Source organism: Chlorocebus sabaeus, chromosome 14, assembly GCF_047675955.1.
Source record: "Chlorocebus sabaeus isolate Y175 chromosome 14, mChlSab1.0.hap1, whole genome shotgun sequence".
Taxonomy (NCBI): domain Eukaryota; kingdom Metazoa; phylum Chordata; class Mammalia; order Primates; family Cercopithecidae; genus Chlorocebus; species Chlorocebus sabaeus.
The window spans coordinates 60,659,880-60,683,572 of record NC_132917.1 but is presented as its reverse complement, the minus strand read 5'-3'; the positions used below and the strand labels follow the sequence as shown (position 1 = coordinate 60,683,572).

The window sequence follows — 23,693 nt, the reverse complement described above, 5'->3', positions numbered from 1 at the left end:
AGCCGGAGGCGTGGGGCGGGGCGTCCTAGCAGCCGTCGCGCGCGCGACCGCCCCCAGCGCCCCGCCCTGCCCGCCCCCGCTCACTCTCACCGTCCGCCCCGGCGCGTACGCCCCCGGTGCTGCTGCGGCGGCGGGCTTGGGAGGGGGTCGAGGGAGCCGGAGCTTGGGGTGGGCTTCGGGAGCGCAGGGAACGGCGGCAGCCGGGAGGTCGCAGCGTGAGAAGGCCGCCGGCTCCCGAGAAATCCCCCTCCTCCAGGTTGTTCTTCCGAGTGTGGTTCAGGAGCGGGCGGGGGGGTGCGGATGACGTAGAGAGGGCCGGCGGCCGGGGAGCTTTTGGGGGCGCGCCGGGCGGCCGAGCGGGGCCGACCCTCCAGGCCGGGGAGGGCGACGCCCGGGGTTTTCGAGAGGTGGTTCCCCCTCTTCCCGACTTCGCACATGCAAATCTCCACCCCCGCGCCAGCGCGGAGGGGGAAGTGCGGCTGCTGCAGAGCCTGTCTTCTTCTATAATTCCTCTATTTGCATACGGGGACCCCCCCACCCGGCTGATTTTTTCCTCTTTCTATCTAAATTGCGAGGGTACTGTGAACTTTACGTCTTTTACCTACTGAAACCCGTTTAAACTCAAAAGGTCCGCACTTCCAGGTCGTTGTCTTATTACGCAGTGCGCTGAAGTTTAGTGGACACTGTATCCTGAGATTTCACACAGATACCAAGAAAGGGGGAAATGGAGCAAACATTTAGTGCATTAAAGGACCTAGGATAACTTCGTTTCCTTCATTTGAATAGTACCTGCTATGCGTCAGATAATGTCTATACCTAATCTATGACGTATTTATTATTCCTAATTGTATAGATGAAGTATTCGGGGTTCAGAGAAGTTACTTCAACATACAGCACTTCCAAATGCTGGTAAGAAAAGGCACAGTTTAAAAAAGCCAGGGCTGTCTGACTCCAAAGCTCCATACCCTTGCCTCATCCCTTACTAGTTGAAATAAGTAGGGAGAGGGAATGGGGAGTATCAGCCTGCCATACAAGTGCCCAAAACTGGGGGACCCAGGTGGGCAAATAATTAAAAATATCCTGCCAACTCCAAAGTATTCTTTCCACGAAATGCACAGTGTACAACAAAAGAATGAAACAGTTTTATTATTGGATACGTACTAAAATATACCATGATGCACATCACAGGCAATCCACTGAAGAGGGTGCAAAGACCAAAAAAAAAGAAACCTAATCCTTTCATATAGTCAGGCACATACAATCCATTATATACCTGTTAATTGTCTTTATCCAAAGGAAAATAATGGAAAGTTGTATCTTGGAGCCAAGAGCCAAGGCTTAAACCCCCTAGAGATAGAGACGTGGAGCACCATCCTTGATGTTCACTTTCCAAGAGATGGCTCCAAGGCCCCCAAGAAAGACCTTCTGAGGATGCAAAACTAGCAAGAGGCTTATTTAGCTTTTTAAAACATGTACATACCTTTCAAAGAGATGGAAAACATTTTCAATTCTCTGAAGGAATTTCGTAATGAAAAGTGACTGAGGGAGAGGAACGTTCTGAGGAGGTGACATTTGAGCTGAGTCCTCAATATAAGAAAGAGCTGGCCGGGTGTGGTGGCTCACGACTGTAATCCCAGTACTTTGGGAGGCCAAGGTGGGCGGGTCACCTTAGGTCGGGAGTTCAAGACCAGCCTGACCAACATGGGGAAATCCTGTCTCTACTAAAAATACAAAATTAGCCCTGCATGGTGGCGCATGCCTGTAATCCCAGCTACTTGGGAGGCTGAGGCAGGAGAATCGCTTGAACTCGGGAGGCAGAGGTTGCATTGAGCCAAGATCGTGCCATCGCATTCCAGCCTGGGAGACAAGGGCGAAACTCCGTCTAAACAAAAACAAACAAACAAACAAGATAATTTGTTTCACCAACACTTGGTATTGTCCTTTTAATTTTAGCCATTCTGATGGAGGTGTAGCAATACCTTCTTGTGGTTTTTATATACATTTCCCTGATAACTAGAGATGCTGAACCCTTTTTTTGTTTTTGTTTTTGTTTTTTTGGAGACAGAGTCTTGCTTTGTCGCCCAGGCTGGAGTGCAGTGGCGCAATCTCAGCTCACTGGAACCTCTGCCTCCCAGGTTCAAGCGATTCTTCTGCCTCCACTTCCTGAGTAACTGGGACTACAGGCACGCCCACCGCACGTGGCTAATTTTTGTATTTTTTTGGGTTTTGTTTTCATTTTTTTTTTTTATTTTTGTATTTTTAGTAGAGACACGGTTTCTCCGTGTTGGTCAGACTAGTCTCGAACTCCTGTCCTCAGGTGATCCGCCTGACTTGGCCTCCCAAAGTGCTGGACTTACAGGCGTGAGCCACCACGTCCGTCTGCATTTTTTTTTTTTTTTTAGAAGAGACAGGGTTTCACCATATTGGCCAGGCTGGTCTCCAACTCCTGACCTTGTGATCTGCCCCCGTTCGCCTTCCAAAGTGCTGGAATTACAGGTGTGAGCCACTGCACCTGGCCAAGATACTGAACACCTTTGTAGAAATTTATTAGTCGGCCGGGCGCGGTGGCTCAAGCCTGTAATCCCAGCACTTTGGGAGGCCGAGACGGGCGGATCACGAGGTCAGGAGATCAAGACCATCCTGGCTAACCCGGTGAAACCCCGTCTCTACTAAAAAATACAAAAATCTAGCCGGGTGAGGTGGCGGGCGCCTGTAGTCCCAGCTACTCGGGAGTCTTGAGGCAGGAGAATGGCGTGAACCCGGGAGGCGGAGCTTGCAGTGAGCTGAGATCCGGCCACTGCACTCCAGCCTGGGCAACAGAGCGAAACTCCGCCTCAAAAAAAAAAAAAAAAAAAAAAAAAAGAAAAGAAATTTATTAGTCATTTGGCTATCTTCCTTTGCAGAGTACCTGTTTCAGTCTTTTGTCCATTAAAAAAAAAATTGGGGCTGGGCACTTTGGGAGGCCGAGGCAGGCGGATCACGAGGTCGGTAGTTCAAGACCAGCCTGACCAACATGGTATAACCCCGTCTCTACTAAAAATACAAAATTTAGCCGGGTGTGGTGGCACGCACATGTAATCCCAGCTGCTCAGGAGGCTGAGGCAGGAGAATCGCTTGAACCTGGGAGGAGGAGGCTGCAGTGAGCTGAGATCACACCACTGCACTCCAAACTGGCGACAAAGTGAGAGTCGTCTCAAAAAAAAAAAAAAAAAAAAAAAAAATCAGATTATCTATATTTTTCTTATCGATTTGTAGACATTCTTTATGCATTCTGGATATGAGTATATCAGGTGGGTTCTTTGGGAAGCAAGTAACCATATGAAATTAACAATGCAAGAGATTTATTGAGAGTAACATCTATGAAAGATAAAGGGGAAAGAAAAAAGTTACAGGCAGGGAAAATCTTAAGATGCAGGTCTGACACTGGTGAAAAGAAATGGGAAAGGAAGGTAAATTTGTTAGAAAGAGTGAGATGAGAGTGTATCTTTGAGGAAGTCTCAGTAAATCCAATGGGGAGCTCTAACACAAACACTGTGCACAGAGCTAGTGAGTCCTTATACTACCTCTGTGCTTATAATTGGCTAGGTGGCTCCGAGGAAATTCGTGGCCTTGGCTTGAAAGCTGAGGCAGATCCCCTCTAGAATGGAGATCTGAGCAGAGCACCTCTATGAATGCCACAGAGTTGTTATCAAATATATGCATTGCAAGTATCCTCTCCTAGTATGTGGCTTGCCTTTTCGTTATTTTAGAGAAGTTTTTAACTTAATTAAGTCTGATTTATTTTCTTTGATAGTGTTTTACATGTAATGTTAGAGAACTCTTCTTGGACTGAGGTTATGAAACTATTTTCGTATGTTTTCTTCTAAAAGTTTTATAATACTCAGTAATATTTAACAGAGGCTCTGAAAGACATCTGCTGAATTCTCTCTGTTCCACAGCTGAAGGCCCTGGCTTTGCAAACACACAGGCCTGGATTTGAATCTTAACTCATCCTAGATGGTTAGCTGTGAGACTCTGGGCAAGTCCCTTAGCCTCTCTGTGCCTGTTTGCTTATCTGTAAAATAGGGGTAGTAATATGGTACCTACCTCACAGGCTTCTTGTGAGGACTAATTGTGATCACTAATACAAAGTGCCTGACACAGGGAAAGCACTCAAAAATGTTGGCAGGTTTTTTTCCTGTTTTATTATAAAAATTATTAGGACCAGACATGGTGGCTCATGCCTGTAATCCTAGCATTTTGGGATGCAAAGGTGGGAGGATCACTTGAGCCAGGAGTTCAGGACCAGCCTGGACAACAAAGTGAGACACCATCTCTACAAAAGATTTTTTTTTTTTTAATTAGTCGGGTGTGGTGGCACATACCTGTGGTTCCAGCTACTTGCAAGGCTGAGGAGGGAGGATTGCTTGAGCCTAGGAGGTCAAGGCTACCGTGAGCCATGATCCTTGCTCTGCATTCCAGCCTGGGCAACAGAGTAAGACCCGTCTCAAAAAAAAAAAATTCAAATATACAGCCAAACTGAAAAATTTTTTCGGGGAACATATGTATACCCACTAAGTGGATTCCACCACTAACATTTTACTGCACTTGCCTTATCGCCTGTTTATTTTTCCATCCCTCTGTCTATCCATTCATCTATCTGGTTTTTAAAAATGTATTTCAAAATAAGTTGCAGACACTGGTACTCTTCCCTCTGAATACGTGGACATGTATAACAGTGATTCTTACACTTTAATAACCACCAGAATGATTGTATTTTTTGGATTCAATGGTGTTCTCCCTCAGATAATTCTAGATAAATGGCCAAATTTCGTCTTTGATACCCTCTTTATCTGAGTTACCTGTCTTCTGTTATGTAGTTTATGTAGATACTTTACATCAATTTAAGCCACACGGTTCTCTTACAAAAAGTTAGACCTGATTGAGAGTACCCTGTAGTCCCAATTAGCGTACTACAAGTCACTGCCCAACTCTCTGTAGTGAGGAGGTGTCCTTTCACTATTAAGGACAAATAGCTGCAACAGCTGGGTTCGACCACTATAAGTGAATTTCACCAGTGCTGTTGGCCAAACCCCACTCCTGCTCTCCTGTTTACTTACTGCATTAGTATTGTTTGAGATCTCTGAAACTCACTTACGTGATTTATAAGATTGTAAAAGACAAAACTAAGGGCAAAACAAACAAACAAAACAAACAAAAAAACCCATAAAGAATGAGAGTTGGGGCGGGGCGCGGTGGCTCACGCCTGTAATCCCAGCACTTTGGGAGGCTGAGGCGGGCAGATCACGAGGTCAGCAGATCGAGACCATCCTGGCTAATATGGTGAAACCCCGTCTCTACTAAAAATACAAAAAAATTAGGCGGACATGGTGGTGGATGCCTGTAGTTCCAGCTACTCGGGAGGCTGAGGCAGGAGAATGGCGTGAACCTGGGAGGCGGAGCTTGCAGTGAGCCGAGATCACGCCCCTACACTCCAGCCTGGGAGACAGAGCAAGACTCCATCTCAAAAAAAAAAAAAAAAAGAATGAGAGTCAGGTGTGGTGGCTCACCCATGTAATCCCAGCACTTTGAGACTGAGACTTAAGACCAGGAGTTGGAGACCAGCCTGGGCAGCATAGCGAGACCCCCATCTGTACAAAAAAAAAAATATCCAGGTGTGGGGGCATGCACCTGTAATATTAGCTACTTGAGAGGCTTAGGTGGGAGAATCACTTGAACCCAGGAGTTTGAGACTGCAGTGAGCTTTGAACACACCACTGCACTCCAGCCTGGGTGACAGAGCAAGACCCTGTCTCTTAAAAAAATTTCATAAATAGTTTGGCATGTGGCAGCAGACCCAGATCCTGTCATCAGTTTTGCCTGCTGTCCCTCCTTATCTAACACAAGTTCATGTGCTGCCATCTTTAAAGCACACTTTAGGGGAAAGGGATAGTCCCTAAAGTAAAAACTATACCTCTGAGGAAACCTGCACCACTCACCTATTTTCATTTAAGGAACTGAAACATAAGATTAATGAACACCCAGAGAAATGAAATCTTAGTACATAAAAACTCCAAAAAGCATTCGTAAGATATCCATTGTTAAAAATTTTCTTGGCTGGGCGCAGCGGCTCACGCCCGTAATCTTGACACTTTGGGAGGCTGAGGCAGGAGGATTGCTTGATCCCAGGATTTCTAAACCAGCCTGGGCAACATAGCAAAACCCTGTCTCTATTAAAAAAAAAAAAAAAAAAATTGGCGGGTCGTGGTGGCTCACGCCTGTAATCCTAGCACTTTGGGAGGCCGAGGCGGGCATATCACTTGAGGTCAGGAGTTTGAAACCAGTTTGGCCATCATGATGAAACCCTATCTCTACTAAAAATACAAAAAATTAGCTGGGCATGGTGGTGCGTGCCTGTAATCCCAGCTACTCAGGAGACTGAGGCAGGAGAATCACTTGAACCTGGGAGGCAGAGATTGCAGTGAGCCGATCTCGTGCCACCGCACTCCAGCCTGGGCAACAAAGCAAGACTACATCTCAAAAAAAAAAAAAAAAAAAAAACCTCTTTTTAATCTTTTATTTATATTGTGTAGGCCCTATACTGTGGTATGCTAGTTTTGCGTATATAGCACTGCTTAGAAGTATGACACAGTGTGCTGACTTGGGTTTTTCTAACTATAGTAATACCTGATGTGTCACAACCATGAGATCCAGTGATTACTTGTTCCAATTTAGAATTAACATTTTTCAGAACAAGTAATGAAGTCATCATCACCTTCAAGTCATATGGTGCCTCTTTTATGTCTCAACAGGAGGGAGTTCAATTTTAAGGTTGGAAGGAACCCTATAGATCATTTAGTTCATCTCCCTCGTTTTACACATGAGGAAAATGAGGCACGGAAAGGGTAAGTACCTTGCCCATGTTCATTAGCTAGTTAATTGTTGAGTTGAGACTTGAAACCAGACCTCCAGACTCTTTGTTTCTTTTTCATTATGTCACATCACCTTTCAAAATATGACCTGAGATATAAAGCAATATAACTGGCAGCCATAATCTTACTAATAAAAATGCAAATATATGAAGGTTTAGCGTTCACAGGCTCCATATCTTTTAAGACTCTCATGTCTTTTGCCAAAAATTCTCAGTTCAATACCTGTGTGGGAAAAGTAAAAATCAGTGCGTTTACTTTTTTAATTAAAGGCATTGACTGTGTCTTGTTCATCTTTTATTCCCTAGAGTGGCTAGTATAGTGCCTTGAGCATTGTAGATGCTCATTAAATGCCGAATAAAATATAAATTATTACACATTGAATCACTCCAGTATTGACAGGAGTGACAGTGTATCACCACTGGGCATTAGATACCATCAAGAAAAAAAAAAGAGACACAAGGCTGAACTCCTGCCCAAAGTGATAACTATGCCTGCAGAGAGGTATGATAGTGATTATATTAAGACGGGTATCAAAATCATGGATTAGTGTCATGAAAGCAGGCAAGCTGGGCCAACCGGTTACTAAGTTCATATGTATATTTTACTTATTTATTTTTAGATTGAGATGCGATTTCAGTATGTTGCCCAGGGCTGGTCTCAAACTCCTGGGCTCGAGCAGCCCTCCCACTGCAGCCTGCCAAAGTGCTGGGAATACAGGCATGAACCACTGCTCCCGGACCTAAATTCTTTAATAACATTCAAAGTCTTTGATTTTTTGCTAAAATATGTTTATTTTTAACTTACAACCTAAAAAAAATACACATATAAAACATTAAAGAAAGACTGGGCATAGTGACTCACACCTGTAATCCCAGCACTTTGGGAGACCATGGTGGCAGGATCAGTTGAGGCCAGGAGTTCAAGACCAGCCTGGGCAACATAGTGAGACCCTGTCTCTATAAAACAAAACAAATAAACAAAATTAAATAAAGATTGGAGAAAAGAAGAAAACTCACCTATAATTCTACCTCAGTAATACAGACATCACCTACATGCATGTGTGAGTATGTTTGTATGTGTTGTCTTCTAGAGCTTTTTCATATGCAGGCTTTGGTTTATTTCTTCTTCTATTACTTGATCATGGTAAAAAAAATTAAGGCAGAGAAAATGAAAGTCAAGTAAAATGACCAACCCTATGCAAAAAATAACCAAGACTAATAATTTGGAGTATATCCTTGTGTAACTTTTATTGTATATTTTATATCACTGTATATCATATATACATAAACTTTGGTAGCCTGGATTTTTCTTTCATGCCATAGACTTTTTTTTTTCTTTTTAGAGACCAGCTGTTACCCTGCAATGGCACAGTCGCAGCTCACTGTAGCTTCAAATTCCTGGGCTCAAGTGATTCTCCTGCTTCAGCATCATGAGAAGCTGGGATTACAGGGACAAGCCACCATATCTGGCTAATTTTACAATTATTTTTGTAGAGATGGGGTCTCCCTATGCTCGCTGGGCTCGTCTCGAACTCCTGGATTAAAGCAGTCCTCCTGCTTTGACCTCCCATAGTGCTGAGGTTATAGGCATGAGCCATCGCGCCTGACCTGGATTTTATACTGAGCACTATAAGGAAGGAGGTTGTCTAGAGAATAGATATCCTAGGAAACTGAGAATGGTTCCAAGGCTTGTAGGTCCTAATCAGCTTAAAGAACAGATTTTATGTAACCAGGGAGTTGAAAAATTGGAAAAATAGGAAATTATGAGCAGGAGGTTGGGCTTTCTAAGTTATTGCATAAAAAAACCAGGCTTATATTTAGATATCTAATACCATTGAGATTGAAGACAAGCATGACTTTCATGTAATAATAGTTACGGTAAACTATCAAAAAGTCTAATTAGATTTAAAATATATTAAACCTAATTTTGGATATTCCAGATGAAATATTTTCATTTTCTTTTTCTTTTTTTTTTTTTTTTTTTTGAGACAAAATCTCACTCTGTCGCCAGACTGGAGTGCTGTGACGTGATCTCAGATTGCTGCAACCTCTGACTCCCTGGTTCAAGCAATTCTCCTGCCTCAGGCTCCCAAGTAACTGAGATTACAGGCACGCGCCATCACGCCCAGCTTTTTTTTTTTTTTTTTTTTTTTGTATTTTTAGTAGAGACAGAGTTTCACTGTGTTGGCCAGGATGGTCTCAATCTCCTGACCTCGTGATCCGCCTGCCCCTGCCTCCTAAAGTGCTGGGATTACAGGCTTTGGGAGCCACCACACCCAGCTGAAATGTTTTCATTTTCACAGTAAATGTGTACATCTTTATTTTTACTTAGTGCTTAACTAAAAGTGATAGATCAGGTCGGGTGTGGTGGCTAATGCCTGTAATCCCAGCACTTTGGGAGGCCAAGGCAGGGAGATCACTTGAGGTCAGGAGTTTGAGACCAGCCTGGCCAGCCTGGTAAAACCCTATCTCTACCAAAAATATAAAAAAGTAGCCAGGTGTGGTGGTGCGCACCTGTAATCCCAGCTACTTGGGAGGCTGAGGCAGGATAATTGCTTGAACCTGGGAGGCAGAGGTTGCAGTGAGCCAAGATCGTGCCACTGCCCTCCAGCCTGGGCAACAGAGCGAGACTCCATCTCAAAAAAAAAAAAAAAGGTGATAGATCAATATTATAAATAATAAACTTATACTCTCCTATTATTGGGTATATTTTGAATATTTTTTTTGCCTTGGACTTTTGAAACAATCTTGGTCATATTACTTATTATTATTTATTTTTTTGAGACAGAGTCTCACTCTGTTGTCCAGGCTGGAGTGCAGTGGCACAATCTTGGCTCACTGCAACCTCCACCTCCCGGATTTAAGTGATTTTCAATACCTCAGCCTCCTGAGTAGCTGGGACTACAGGCATGTGCCATCTCGCCTGGCTAATTTTTGTATTTTTTGTAAAGACGGGTTTTCACCATGTTGGCCAGGCTGGTCTCAAACTCCTGACCTCAGGTGTTGTGCCTGCCTTGGCCTCCCAAAGTTCTGGGATTCCGTGTGCAGCCTGGAATAGGTTTTTGCTACGGTTTGAATGTGTCCCTCAAAATTCATGTGTTGGAAGCCTAATTCCCAATGTGATAATATTAAGAAGTGGGGCCTTTAAGAGATGATTAAGTCATAAGGGTGGTGCCTTTATGGATGGGATTAGGGCCCTTATAAAAAGACTGAAGGTTGAAGGGGGAGCTCTCTTGCACTCTTACATGTGATGACACGCCAAGAAGGTCCTTGCAAGATGTCAGCACCTTGATCTTGAACTTCCCAGCCTCCAGAACTATGAGACAATTAATTTCTGTTCTTTATAAATTACTCAAAGTCTCCAATATTCTGTTATAGCAGCTCAAACGAACTGAAATAGTTTTTTTGTTTTGTTTTTTTCCCACTCATAAAAAGGGACACCCAGGAATTCACTAGACTTTGCTGTGTCTGCATGTGACAAGTAAACCACAGAAGCCATTTTAAGACAATGAGTTAAAAATAAAGCCACCATGGGCTGGGCGCAGGGGCTCACACCTGTAATCTCAGCACTTTAGGAGGCCAAGGCAGGCAGATCACTTGAGGCCAGGAGTTCAAGACCAGCCTGGTCAACATGGCGAAACCCCATTTCTACTAAAAATACAAAAATTAGCCAGGCATGGTGGTGCGCACCTGTAATCCCAGCTACTTGGGAGGCTGAGGCACAAGAATCACTTGAACCTGGGAGGTGCAGGTTGCAGTGAGCCAAGATCATGCCACTGCATTCCAGCCTGGGTGACAGAGTGAGACCCTTTCTCAAAAAATAAAAATAAAGCCACCATGCTGAAGATGTTAGAGCAGAAAGAACTGGAAGGAATCTGAGTTTTTGGTGACATGATTAGCTGCTGAATTGGAACCATCCTACCTCAGACTCCTTGTTATATGAGATAACACATTTACATTATGATTTAAATCAGTTGAGTTTCCTGTTATTTGCAGCCCAAAATAAGAGAGATCCAACTATCCCTAAAAGAGAGACTCAGCCTGGCTGAGGTCTGAGCTCCTGAAAAATGGTCTCCACCATGTATTTCCTTAAACTGAGCATTTAATTCTATCAATCTTCAGACATAGTACTTTAATTTTCACTTCCTGTATTATACTTAACAGTTACCGTATGCGTACTGTTGCTCAAGACCACTGGCGGATTCAGAAATAGAACACAGTGCCTAGGTCAAAATGGAAGTTTACAACTTTAATGAAGCCCTTTGACAGAGTACAGGAAATCAAAGTCAACCAAACGGGAAGTAGATAGAGCAGAACAGAGCAGCCGGAAATATTTGGGCCTGGCACAAGAATTAGTCTATATACAGAACACCTATAAAACAAACAAAATATTTAGAGTTGAAATCTTTAAATTTGTAAACACTTAAAGGGGATCATTTAAAGAAGAAGAAAAACAAGGAAGTAAACGGAGGACAGAAATGTCTCTTGCCAGAGTACTTATTGCGTAAACCAAAGAATGTTTCTGCACAGCTTGTAGCAGTTTTAAAACATTATTTAACTTAATTAATTAATTTCTTTTCAAGGCAGGGTATTGCACTATCTCCCAGGCAGGAGAGCAGTGGTGCAATCATCGCTCACTGCAGCCTCCACCTTGTGGGCTCAAGCAGTCCTCCCACCTTAGCCCCCCAAGTAGCTGGGACCACATTAGGTGCACGCCACTAGGCCCAGCTAATTTTAGTTTTAAAACATACTTGCAAATTCCTTGATCTTCCCCCCATGAAGAGGTGAACTTTGTGGCCCTCCCTTTGATTTTGGGCCAAACATTAGTGACTCGTTGACCAGTAGGGTATGGCAGAAATGATTCTGTGTGACCTTCTGGACTCAGTCAAAAAAGGTGATACAGATTCTCCCTGGTTCTCTGTACCCTGCATTAGAGCCTTGAGCCACTGTCTAAGAAGCATTACTACCCTGAGACCACCATGCTGCTAGGAAGCACAAATTAACTCATGTAAACAGATCACATGGAGAGGCCCTGACATCCCAAGCTCTCCCAATGCCTGCTCTTCCATCTACTGCCACTGCATGTGAGACATTAAGTCAGAACCACCGAGTGGAGCTCTTCCTGAATTCCTGACCCACAGAAACCATGAGATAATAAAATGATTGTTGTTGTTTTAAGCCAGTAAGCTTTGGGGTGGATTGTTATGCAACAATAGATAACCGGAACAGTAGATGAGGTGATTTAAATGCTATGGCTCTTTAATAAGTAAGGAAAGAACTCAAGGACCCATTAAAAGTCATTATAACTAATTACTATAACCATCAAGATGAAGTGGTAGCTTCCAGTCAGAGGACCTGTTAGCAATAATAAAAGCAAATGATTATTGGTGAGGCCAAGCATGGTTTAAAAAAAAAAAATCTCGATTCTGAAAGAACAAAGATCACTTTAGTTAAAATGAAATATTTAAATACTATGCCATATTTCTCAAGGGCAATTTGTGCAAGCAATTTTCTTTTTACCACTTTTTCTCCCCATTTCAGAGATTCATATTATCTATAAGCTATAACAGATATTTGGGCTGATTCCTGATATATCATAACTTAGCAACTCAAAGAGCACAAGCTGGGAGATTGAGGACTCCTTTGCACTGAGTACCACTTTCTTGGCCTTTGGATATTCAATCATTTAACATTTCTGTAAGGGAAATGTAGCCAGTGGGACCCTATCTGTGGGATAAATTTCATGATGGAAGAGATAGGATGTCAGAAGTGTCAAAGACTCCTAAGACTCACACAGTATTGATTCTTGTTTTAAAGTATTAAAAGAACATAAATAAAAATTAAGAGCAGTCAAAGCAAATACAGAAAAGTAACATGGAAAATGTATATGTAATGTCCAGAGTGGGCAAATCCATACACAGAAAGTAGATGAGTGATTGCCTGGGGCCGGGGGTACATGGGGTCTGACTACTAAGGAATTTCTTTATGGAGTGCTGAAAATGTTCTAAAATTAATTGTAATGATGGTTGTAAAACTGAATTTACTAATATCCATTAAATTGTGTACTTTAAGTGCATGAACTGCACGGATGAATTTCATGATGTGTGAATTATATCTCAATAAAGCTGCTATAAAAAAAGTAACTGGAAAATTATATAAGATGAAAACAGATTAAAAAATAGATCCTTTTTATCATAATAAAAATGTTTCTACTGATGCTTAGAAATTCCCTGGCTAAATGAGTAGGTGAAACAGATTCCTCTAGAGAAGAGTTCAGCAAACTTTTTCTCTAATAAGCCACACAGAAAATACTTTGTAGCCTGGGCAACATAGCAAGACCCCATCTCTACAAAAAAATTTTTTTAATTAGCTGGGTATGGTCACCTGTGCCTGTAGTCCTAGCTACTTGGGAGGCTGAGGTGGGAGGATTCCTTGAACTCAGGAACTGGAGGTTATAGTAAGCTATAATCAGTGCCACTGCACTCCAGCCTGGGCAACAGAGACTCTGTCTCTATTTTTTAAAAAAGAAAATATTTTAGAATTTATGGGTGTGTTAGTCCATTCTCACACTGCTACTAAAGACATACCTGAGACTGGGTAATTTATAAAGGAAAGAGGCTTAATTGACTCCCAGTTCAGTATGGCTGGAGAAGCCTCAGGAAACCTACAATCACGGCAGAAGGAGAAGCAAACACATCCTTCTTCACGTGGTGTCAGGAAGGAGAAGTGCTAAGCAAAGGGGGAAAAGCCCCTTATAAAACCATCAGATCTGTGAGAACTCACTATCGTGAGAACATCCTGGAGCTAACTGTCCCCATGATTCAATTACCTCCCACTGGGTTCCTCTACAACAGATGGGCATTATGGGAAGTACAGTTCGAGAAGAGATTTGGGTAAGGACACGGACAAACTATATCCATGGGCCAAGAGGCAAAATTGTGGATACTACATAGGTCCTCATATAACAAGAGAAAACAAACTTCTGCACATTTTTAATTGATGAAATTAAAAATGTAACAATAATTGGGTACAATTTTTTGTAGTAGAAGTCTACTAATGAGAAGACAGATTCCTTTTCGGGGGGTAACATTTTGCTTAACTGATGTTTAAAGTTGGTGTTTCCTATCATCAGACTGACTGCAAATGTTATTCTGAAAAAAATAATTCCTAGTTCTTGGGTCATACAAAATCAGGCAGTGGGCTGGATTTGGCCCATGGGCTATAGTTTGCCACCCTGTGCTCTAAAGGAATAAATTCCTAAAGGTTGATACATTCATTTCTTAGGGCTTCTGTAACAAAGTATCACAAACTAGGTGGCTTGAAATAACAGAAATGTATTGTCTCACAGTTCTAGAGGCCAAAAGCCTTAAAGCTAAGTGTTGGCAAGGCCTTTCCCCTCCAAAGGCTCTAGAGGAGGATGCTTCCTTTCCTCTTCCAGCTTTTAGTAGCCTCAGGTGTTCCTTGGCTTGTTGCAGCACAGCTCAAATCTCTGCCTCTGTCTTTATATGGTCTTCTTCCCTCTGTGTCTGTGTCTGTGTTTTGTCTCATCTTCTTCTAAGAACACTAGTCATATACTAATTCAGTATGATCTCTTTTTTTTTTTTTTTTTTGAGACGGAGTCTTGCTCTGTCTCCCAGGCTGGAGTGCAGTGGCGCAATCTCGGCTCACTGCAACCTCTGCCTCCTGGGTTCAAGTGATTCTCCTGCCTCAGCCTCCCAAGTAGCTGGGATTACAGATGCCTGCCACTGCTAATTTTTGTATTTTTTAATAGAGATGGGGCTTTGCCATGTTGGCCAGGCTGGTCTCGAGCTCCTGACCTCAGGTGATCCCCCACCTCGGCCTTCCAAAGTGCTGGGATTACAAGTGTGAGCCACCACTCCTGGCCTGATCTCATCTTAACTAACTATATCTGAGATTCTAGAGATCTCAGTTTGTGTCTTTAGTTTGTTTCCACTTTAAAACTTTTTAAAACAATATAATGTATAAAGATTCTAGTAACACCCACCACTCCCAAAAGAAGAAAATGATAAAGCTCACAAATTCGAAATCCATCCCTGTTTGTGCCATCAGAATCTGGGACGTCTCAGTAGGGTAAGGTTTGGAAGTTTTATGGATTGTCTTATGTGCACCAGAAGGGTAGCTAGAAACATCAGGCCACACCTGTAATTTAACTTTCTTGAGAGAGAGGGGATAAACTCTTGAAAGCAGAGATGCCTTTTAACCTGTGAGACTGTTGTGTATATTGTATTTCCCAGTAGACCATGGACAGGTGAGAGCAGCACAGTTGTCTCAAGGATTTCCTCTTTATGACTGAGACTTCAATGGTTAAAATTTGAAAAAAGGGCCGGGCGCGGTGGCTCAAGCCTGTAATCCCAGCACTTTGGGAGGCCGAGACGGGCGGATCACGAGGTCAGGAGATCGAGACCATCCTGGCTAACCCGGTGAAACCCCGTCTCTACTAAAAAATACAAAAATCTAGCCGGGCGAGGTGGCGGGCGCCTGTAGTCCCAGCTACTCGGGAGGCTGAGGCAGGAGAATGGCGTGAACCCGGGAGGCGGAGCTTGCAGTGAGCTGAGATCCGGCCACTGCACTCCAGCCTGGGCGACAGAGCGAAACTCCGCCTCAAAAAAAAAAAAAAAAAAAAATTTGAAAAAAAAGAGAATTTCCTCTTTAATGATTTTATCTTTAACTGAGCAATTTTAGTGTTCAAAGGAGTACTTTGCAGTCATAAAATCATGAACTGTTCACATTGGAAGAAACCTCCCTTCCTCTAGCTTAACAGATGAAGAAACTGAGGCTCAATGTGAAAAAACTATGGGCTCAAGATCATTCATTCAACAGATGTGTATTAAACAACCACCACAAGGCAGGCTATGTACTAGGCCCCGAGACCTAGAAGTGAACAAAGTGGACACAGTTCCAATTCGGAAGGAGCTTCAAGTCTACAGGAGATACAAAGTGACCACATATCGATAATGGTGACAGGTATTACACAGGACAAGTGCAGGAGCTGGAGCCCAGGCAAGGAATGAAAGGGCCGGACTGGGGATGTGGGAGCTGATGGAGCTTTCTGGGCAGATGGAACGGGAATGGAATGTTTGATGTTCAGAGGTGGAGAGGAGTAAGGCATTTCAAGGAAGGGTCGAGAAGGCCAGTGTGTCCGGAGTGCCGTTTGTGAAGACGATTTAGTTCTTCATGAGGCAGGCCAAGGGCAAGATCCTGAAGGGCCTTTCAAGCTATGGTGAGCCCTTGGACTTTATCCTTAAAAAACTTTTTTTTCCCTCTTACTCTCCTTCCCAGTGGAGTTTATTGTATGACCAGTTGGGAGCCCTAAAAGCTTCTAAGCAGAAGACTATCATGCTCAGATTTGATTTTAAAACATGCAGAAGGCCTTGGATACTGATTAAAGAATGGTTGAGAGGTCAGGGAAGAAGAAAGCTGAACTCATAGGACTATAAGTTAATACTATGTCCAGGCAAGAGTTGATGATGGCTTGTACTGGGGTATAGCTATGATGGTGGAGAGAAGTGGATGGATTGGATAAATGATCTGTTCATAGGATCTACCATATCTGAAAAATTAATATATAAAAGGGTGAAAAAAAAGGTGTCAAGAATGACTTTCAGGTTTGGGGCATGAGCAGCGGTATGGAGAGTGGTACCATGGAATGAAACAGGAAACACTGGAGGAGCCCCAGGTTTGAGGGTAGAAAGAGGAAGATTATGAGTTTGCTGTATGTTCAATGAGGAGCCTCTGGAACAACAAGATAGCTGCCTATATGGGTCTAAAACTGGAGATACACAATTGAGAGTGGTTGTTGGGATGTAAGGGAACCAGTGAACGATGTCCCATACATTCTGAGTGCTGAAGCAGCTGAGAACTAGATACCGATCTTGGGAATCAAAAATCTCAATTTTTTTATTGGTTAAACTGGATTATAGAATGTATCTTATATCTGTAGACAAAATTGGGCTTTTTAATATCTTCTCCTTCAATTTCACCTATTGGCCCCTGATACAGTTTGGATGTCCCCTTCAAATCTCATGTTGAGATGTAATCCCCAGGGTTGGAGGGAGGCCTGATGGGAGGTATGTGGGTCATGGGGGTGGCTCCCTCAAGGCTTGGTGCTGTCCTCCCCATAGTGAGTGAGTTCTCAGGACATCTGGTGGTTTGAAAGTGTGTGGCACTACCACTCCCCTCCACTCCATCGCCATGCACTCCTATTTCCTCCATGTGACGTGCCTGCTCCTGCTTCCCCTTCCACGGTGAGTAAAAGCTTCCTAAGGCCTCCCTAGAAGCAGATGCCGGCACTGTACAGCCTGCAGAACTGTGAGCCAATGAAACCTCTTTTTTTATACATTACCTAGTCTCCAGTATTTATAGGAATGCAGGAATGGCCTAATACAGCCCCCATTTGCAGAACAGAACCTGGCCCAGCAAGATTGTGTTATGTAGGAGAGAGGACTGGGTGCCTGGTGCAGGGGCACCAACCCAGAGAGGAAAGGAGAGGAGAGGAGAGAGAGGCACTCAGCTGTCTGTGAGTCACCCACTTTGGGAAGGACTGAGTGTTCCAACAGGAAACAGATGGTGCATTCAAAGTGGAACCTGAAGAGAGTTTAGCAAAGGGACACCACCTTTAACCATGTCCACACCTTGTGGAGGTGTGGGCAAGGTTAAAAGTACCAACAGGGTATGCAGATGTATTCAGGAACTAGATACTAGAAAGTTCTAGTAGGGACAAGGGGCGGGAGCTGTTACTGTAACTCAGTGGGAGCTGTTGCCAAGGCAGGCAGAGATGCTGCTCAACAGGAATGTGGCAGAAGAAAGAAGCCAGAACCAAAACTGACTGGCCAGGTGTGAGGGTGGGCTGTGAGGGGAGGTAAATATCATCCTGTCTACTCACTCTTCCCCCCTTATAACTCCCTCCTATCGATGAAACCCACCAGAAACCAGAGGACTGTCATGAGTAGGGAATGTAGTCTGCAGCAGTCAGCCTGCCTGGGCACATAGCAGGGCAGAGAAGGGTGGAGAGTGGGCCATTCGAAAATTGCCAGCATGGGTAATGAGGGCTGGAGAGAGGACAAGAGGCATCAGTCTGCTGTCCTACCAGTGAACTTCCCTGAGGTGAGCACTGGAGACCTGCTACCCTGTTCCCATTTTATAAAGCTCACCTCCACCTGTCTCTCCATAAAATCCATTGCCCTTTTGAATTCTTTCTTCAACTACTCATGGGTAGTTAGCCTTTGTTCCAAAAAGGCTGTGAAGTGGGAGCAGAACCATTCTTTAATTAAATTATCAATACCTACTGCACTGTGGGGTGAAAATTCATCACTGTCCTATTTCTTAATCTCATATGTCCTCAGCTGTAGCATCCAATTGGCTCACCAGAAGATATGAAGTAGATCAAATAATAGAAATGTGTGACAATATGCTGTCTGACAATGATACAATGCCAGTAACATGGAAATGTCCTAAATAACCTACTTTTATTACAGTATTTCATTGATTCTAAGATGTCCATGTTCATTTTCTTCCCCCACATTTTTTTTTTTTTAAAGAGACTAGGTCTTGCTATGTTGCCCAGGCTGGTCTTGAACTCCTGGGCTCAAGATATTGTCCCACCTCAGCCTCTCGAGTAACTGGGATTGCAGGCACCCACCACCATACCTGGCAATTTTTCATATTTTAACCTCTCTGAAATTGGTGTTCATATTATAGTCTCATCATCCAGGCTGCAGTTATGATGGAGTTTTCATTGTCTGCACATGTGTATTAGAACTTTAAGAACAGATACCGGCAGCTTGGAAGAAAATACTGCAGACAGAATGAAGCACTCTGCTATAAAATGCTCTATCATCAGTGCTCTTGGTGACACAGAGAGTGACACTGAGATGCACACAGGCCATTCTGAATTAAAAAGTGATTCAGAAAGCAAGTAGATGAGTGGTTGCAGGGGCTGGGGGAGCAGGAGGAGTGGAATGGGGAGTGACTGCTAATAGATAACAGGGTTTCTTTGGGGAGTGATAGAAATGTTCTGGAATATTCCCTTGAAGGATTTTAATAAAGAAATCAAGAGAAATGTTCTAGAATAGATAGTGGTGACAGTTGTACAACTTCGTGAATGCACTAAAAACACTGAATTGTACACTTTAAAGGGATGTATTTTATGGTGTGTGAATTATATCCTGGTTTTCAAAAAGTGATTCAGAGCATAGGGAAAAGCCGGGTAATGAGCACATGAGAACTCTATACTTATTGTGAATCCAAAATTATTTCACAATAAAAAACTTAAAAAAACTTTTGGAATATCATCCAAAAATGAGGTCCTATATAGAAAAATCTGTATTCAGAGTATGTTACAGGCTTGTGTGAACTATGTCTTAGGGGGGGAAAAAGACATTCAATAAAAACTTGTCCGACTTTCAGCTGGGTGTGGTGGCTCATACCTGTAATCCCAGCACTTTGGGAGGCCGAGGTGTGTGGATCATCTGAGGTCAGGAGTTAGAGACCAGCCTGACCAACATGGTGAAACCCTGTCTCTACTAAAAATACAAAAATTAGCCAGGTGCGGTGGTGGGCTCCTGTAATCTCAGCTACTCGCAAGGCCAAGGCCAGAGAATCGCTTGAACCCAGGAGGTGGAGGTTGCAGTGAGCTGAGATTGCGCCATTGCACTCCAGCCTGGGCGACAACAGTGAAACTGTCTAAAAATTAAAAAAAAAAAAAAAAAAAAAAAAAAAAAAAAAAAAAAAAATCTTGTTCAACTTTGAAAGCGAAGATGATTCAGAATATTTGGATTCCTAATATAAAGAGCTTCTAAGAATACGTTATTTTGCTTATATTTTCCTTTGTATACATGCACAAGCGCAACCTATGATACAAATCTATGTCCAAGTAAGTCTAAAAGAGGTTGTTAATGAAGTATAAACATTTTAAGTGACAAAAGAGCATTTTGTCAAAGTTTAGCTGGCATTTTCCCCCTTCTTAATAGTATGTTAGTTATTAAATACATTCCCAAGGAGGAATGCCCCCTGAATCAAATTTCCTTTCTCTTATAAGGTAAAGACCAAGGATAGTAAAGTCCACGATGATCTCCTGCAAACACTCTCATACCATTCAGCCTCAGCCCAGGGCCTTCACCCGGTGGCTGCAGTCAATGTCTCTTGTGTGTTCCACTTTTAGAGTTCATAGGGTTAACAGAACAGAGAAGATTATCCCAGCACCAGCCCCACGCCCGACTTAGAAAACATGAACTAATTTGCTTTCCCCTACAGCAGTTAGACCAGTTATATCAGTCCTGATTCTAGGTTATGAGCCACAGAAACCAACATTGCCTGATTTAAGCAAAGAAGGAATTTATCCATAGTCCATTGGGTAGTTGGGGAATTACATGGAAGACAGGAAAACCTGGCTTTGCATACTATGACCTATGAACTAGTCTGGTGAAGGCATTGTCAGCAGCTGAGCGGTGTCCCCATCATCATGGGGACCTCTCTGTCGGGCCTCATCTGTGCATCGCTGACTCCTGGTTCAAAGTCCAGAATGGGTCCATCTTGCTGGCTGAGCCTTGGTCACATGGCTGTATCTTGGCCACATGACTGCAAGGGAAGCTGGGAAAGTAAGTGACATTTTATGCTTCTATAAAAGGAGATAGACTCTGCCTCCCACCAAGACTTTTAAGGAGGGGAAAGAAGTTCAGTTGATGAACAGACAAAAATCATATGAACATCTACTTCACCAATCAAAATAAAGTCCCCAGAATCACAGAATACACACATAGTATTGGCACCAGCTAACAAGCCTAGCAGAGGCCCAGCAGTATCTGTGGGAAGTAGAGAAAACAGAAAAGAAAAGAAAAAAACTTTTAGGTATCAGCCTGTTGTTAATACCTCTCAATCGATGTTGGTTTTCTATAGTTCTTGACCGATCAACTTTACACTATGTTAGGAGAAGTCTTTCAACAATAAGTTAATTATGGCCTATGGCAGGTCTGGAAATCGAAACCTTCCTAGCCTCCTGCAAAATTTATAAATTTTAAGTGATGCTTTAGAAGTTACTGGAAAATCGTAGGGCTCGGTGGATTACAGGTGTGGTGGCTCACGCCTGTAATCCCAGCACTTTGGAAGGCCGAGGCGGGTGGATCACGAGGTCAGGAGATCAAGACTATCCTCCTTAACACGGTGAAATCCCGTCTCTACTAAAAATACAAAAAATTAGCTGGGCATGGTGGCAGGCGCCTGTAGTCTCAGCTACTCGGGAGGCTGAGGCAGGAGAATGGCGTGAACCCGGGAGGCGGAGCTTGCAATGAGCCAAGATCGCGCCACTGCACTCCAGCCTGGGCGATAGAGCGAGACTCCGTCTCAAAAAAAAAGTTGCTGGAGAATCCTTTCCTCCCCGTTCTGTAGATTTAATGCCCCTTAATTTCCATTTCCCCTGTGTCCCCGTTGAGCCAGAAACACAGCCCCACGTCCTCTCGTAAGCAGCCATTGGAATGGTGTGCTGGTAAACTGGCTCTCAAATAAATAAGCCCTGATTGGCAGTGTTTTCTCATTTCTTTGGTGTAAATACTCTCACTGTGGAAGATTTTAAGCTGTCAAGGTTGTGGCATGCAAAATTCCTAAATATTTATCACCCCTTTTGAATGCCTAGGAGCGATTGCCCACGCTCTGTCACCCAGGCTGGAGTACAGTGGCACAATCTCAGCTCACTGAATTTCCGCCCGCCCCCCGTTCATGCGATTCTCCTGCCTCAGCCTCTCGAGTAGTTGGGATTACAGGTGCAAGCCATCACGCCGGGCTGATTTTTGTATTTTTAGTAGAGACAGTGTTTTGCTTTGCCATGTTGGCCAGGCTGGTCTTGAACTCCTGGTCTCAAATGATCTGCCTGCCTTGGCCTCCCAAAGTACTGGGATTACAGATGTGAGCTACCGTGCCTGGCCATTGCCTGGATTTTCAAAGGACTGTGATACCTGCCTCTTGGGGCAGTTTTCTCACTTGTTTAATCTGGAGAATCATTAGTAGTGGATTCCTCAACTGAAGCTGCCATGGAATGTATGTTCCCAGGGGGCAGAGATCTTTATTTTGTTCACTGCTGTACTCCCAGTGCCTAGAACAGCACCTGGCACATAGAAGGTTCTTAGTACCTATTCGTCTGTGGCTCTGAGGCTTTTCATCAAGGCTTGATGAGGACAAACATCTCTGCCATGTGCTGGTCCACAGAGCACTGCCTCTCTCTGCCTTGAGGATTAAAGCTGTGTCAAAGGCAGCAGCAGATTACCTTATGTCCTGTCTTTTGCTGAGAAGTGGAATATGTCTCTGATCATCTATATGCCTCTGTTGTTCCACTTCTCTTTTCAGGGCAGCGCAGCCGAGTCTTTCACATTTTACCTTGCTTCTTCAGTTGGCCATTTCCTTCTTTATCACATGTCAGCCAGCACTGTTTGCTGTACTGATTAGTGTTTTCATCTTTATTTCCCTTTGCTTTTGAGTCAGGACATTTTTCTGATATGGTCCTTAAGTTCTGCTTTGTGGGGTCCACCATAGTGAGCAATATGAAATTATGAAGTTTTGAATCTGCTAACAACATGACTGTTGAAACATATCTTATCCTTCTTTCTCCTTGCAGGTGGTTTTGTCCTGTTGGATCAATTATCTAACCTGGGCCTGGACTCCGTCTACCACTGTGCTGCCTGGTTCACTGCAGCTCACTTCATCTTCCTGTGCCTTCTCTGAAAGGCCCCCTCCAAAAGTTTCCAGGGTATGTCCCCTCAAGGTACATACCATGTCTACATTCCCACCTGTAGTATTCTGATTGAGCCACCTCAAAACTCACTGGTAATGCTGGACACATTCTGTGCCCATCTTCCCAGACCTCCCTCCCCAAATCCGGCCACAGTTGCATGACTACCTGGTATAACTGTCGTAGTCTTTAAAGGGTGATTTCCCCAATTAAACTTATTGTTGACTCCTTATCTGACCTTTTAAGAGAGGACCTCTCAAGAGCTTCCTGGAACTATGCTCCCTGGTTGAGGGTGGGGTGGGTGTGTTGATTATTCCAGTCTCTTCTCTGAAATCTCTCCTTTTTTATTAGAGTTCTTTGGACACATGTCACCCTTTTTGGCCTAGTAGTAGCCAAAGGAAAAGAGTCTCTATTAATAATACCTTATTTGAGAGCAGTTGGGTCCAAGCATATCTTCCTTTGCCTTTCAGATTGGACTAGTCTTGCCTTCACAATCAAAGCATTTCTCTTAAGGAAATCCTTCCCTCTACATGGCAGTGGTGCTAAGGCTCAACTTTAGCCAGTCAGAATGGACACTGGCTGCAAACAACCAAGGTGTGTCTCTGGCTGAACCCCAGGCTTCCCCTGCTGTTCTCCCTTCCCCCATTATCAGCCTAGCTCTTTCTCTCCAACTGCTCTCATTCTGACTTTAGGTCAACGTGTCTAAATCAATTCAGCTCCTCCTTGATTCTTGGAGACAGTATGCTCCTGCCACAGGTCTTTTTACTACTCATTTTTTGTTTCTTTCTTTCTTTTTTTTTTTTTTGAGATGGAGTCTTGCTCTGTCACCCAGGCTGAAGTGCAGAGGCATGGTCTTGGCTCACTGCAACCTCCACCTCCCAGGTCCAAGCAATTCTCCTACCTCAGCCTCCCAAGTAGCTGGGATTACAGGCACACACTACCACACCCGGCTAATTTTTGTATTTTTAGTAGAGACGGGGTTTTGCCATGTTGGCCAGGCTGGTCTCAAACTCCTGACCTCAAGTGATCTGCCCGCCTCAGCCATCC

At 43.6% G+C, this 23,693-nt stretch overlaps 1 long non-coding RNA gene across 1 annotated transcript; it reads left to right on the top strand.

Moving 5' to 3' along the window:
* The first annotated feature begins 157 nt into the window (after positions 1-157).
* On the top strand, positions 158-22,866 carry LOC103221002 (uncharacterized). Its single transcript, XR_012095296.1, has 3 exons — positions 158-256; positions 6,792-6,884; positions 22,533-22,866. It is a non-coding gene; the product is annotated as an uncharacterized lncRNA (long non-coding RNA).
* Positions 22,867-23,693: the final 827 nt, after the last annotated feature.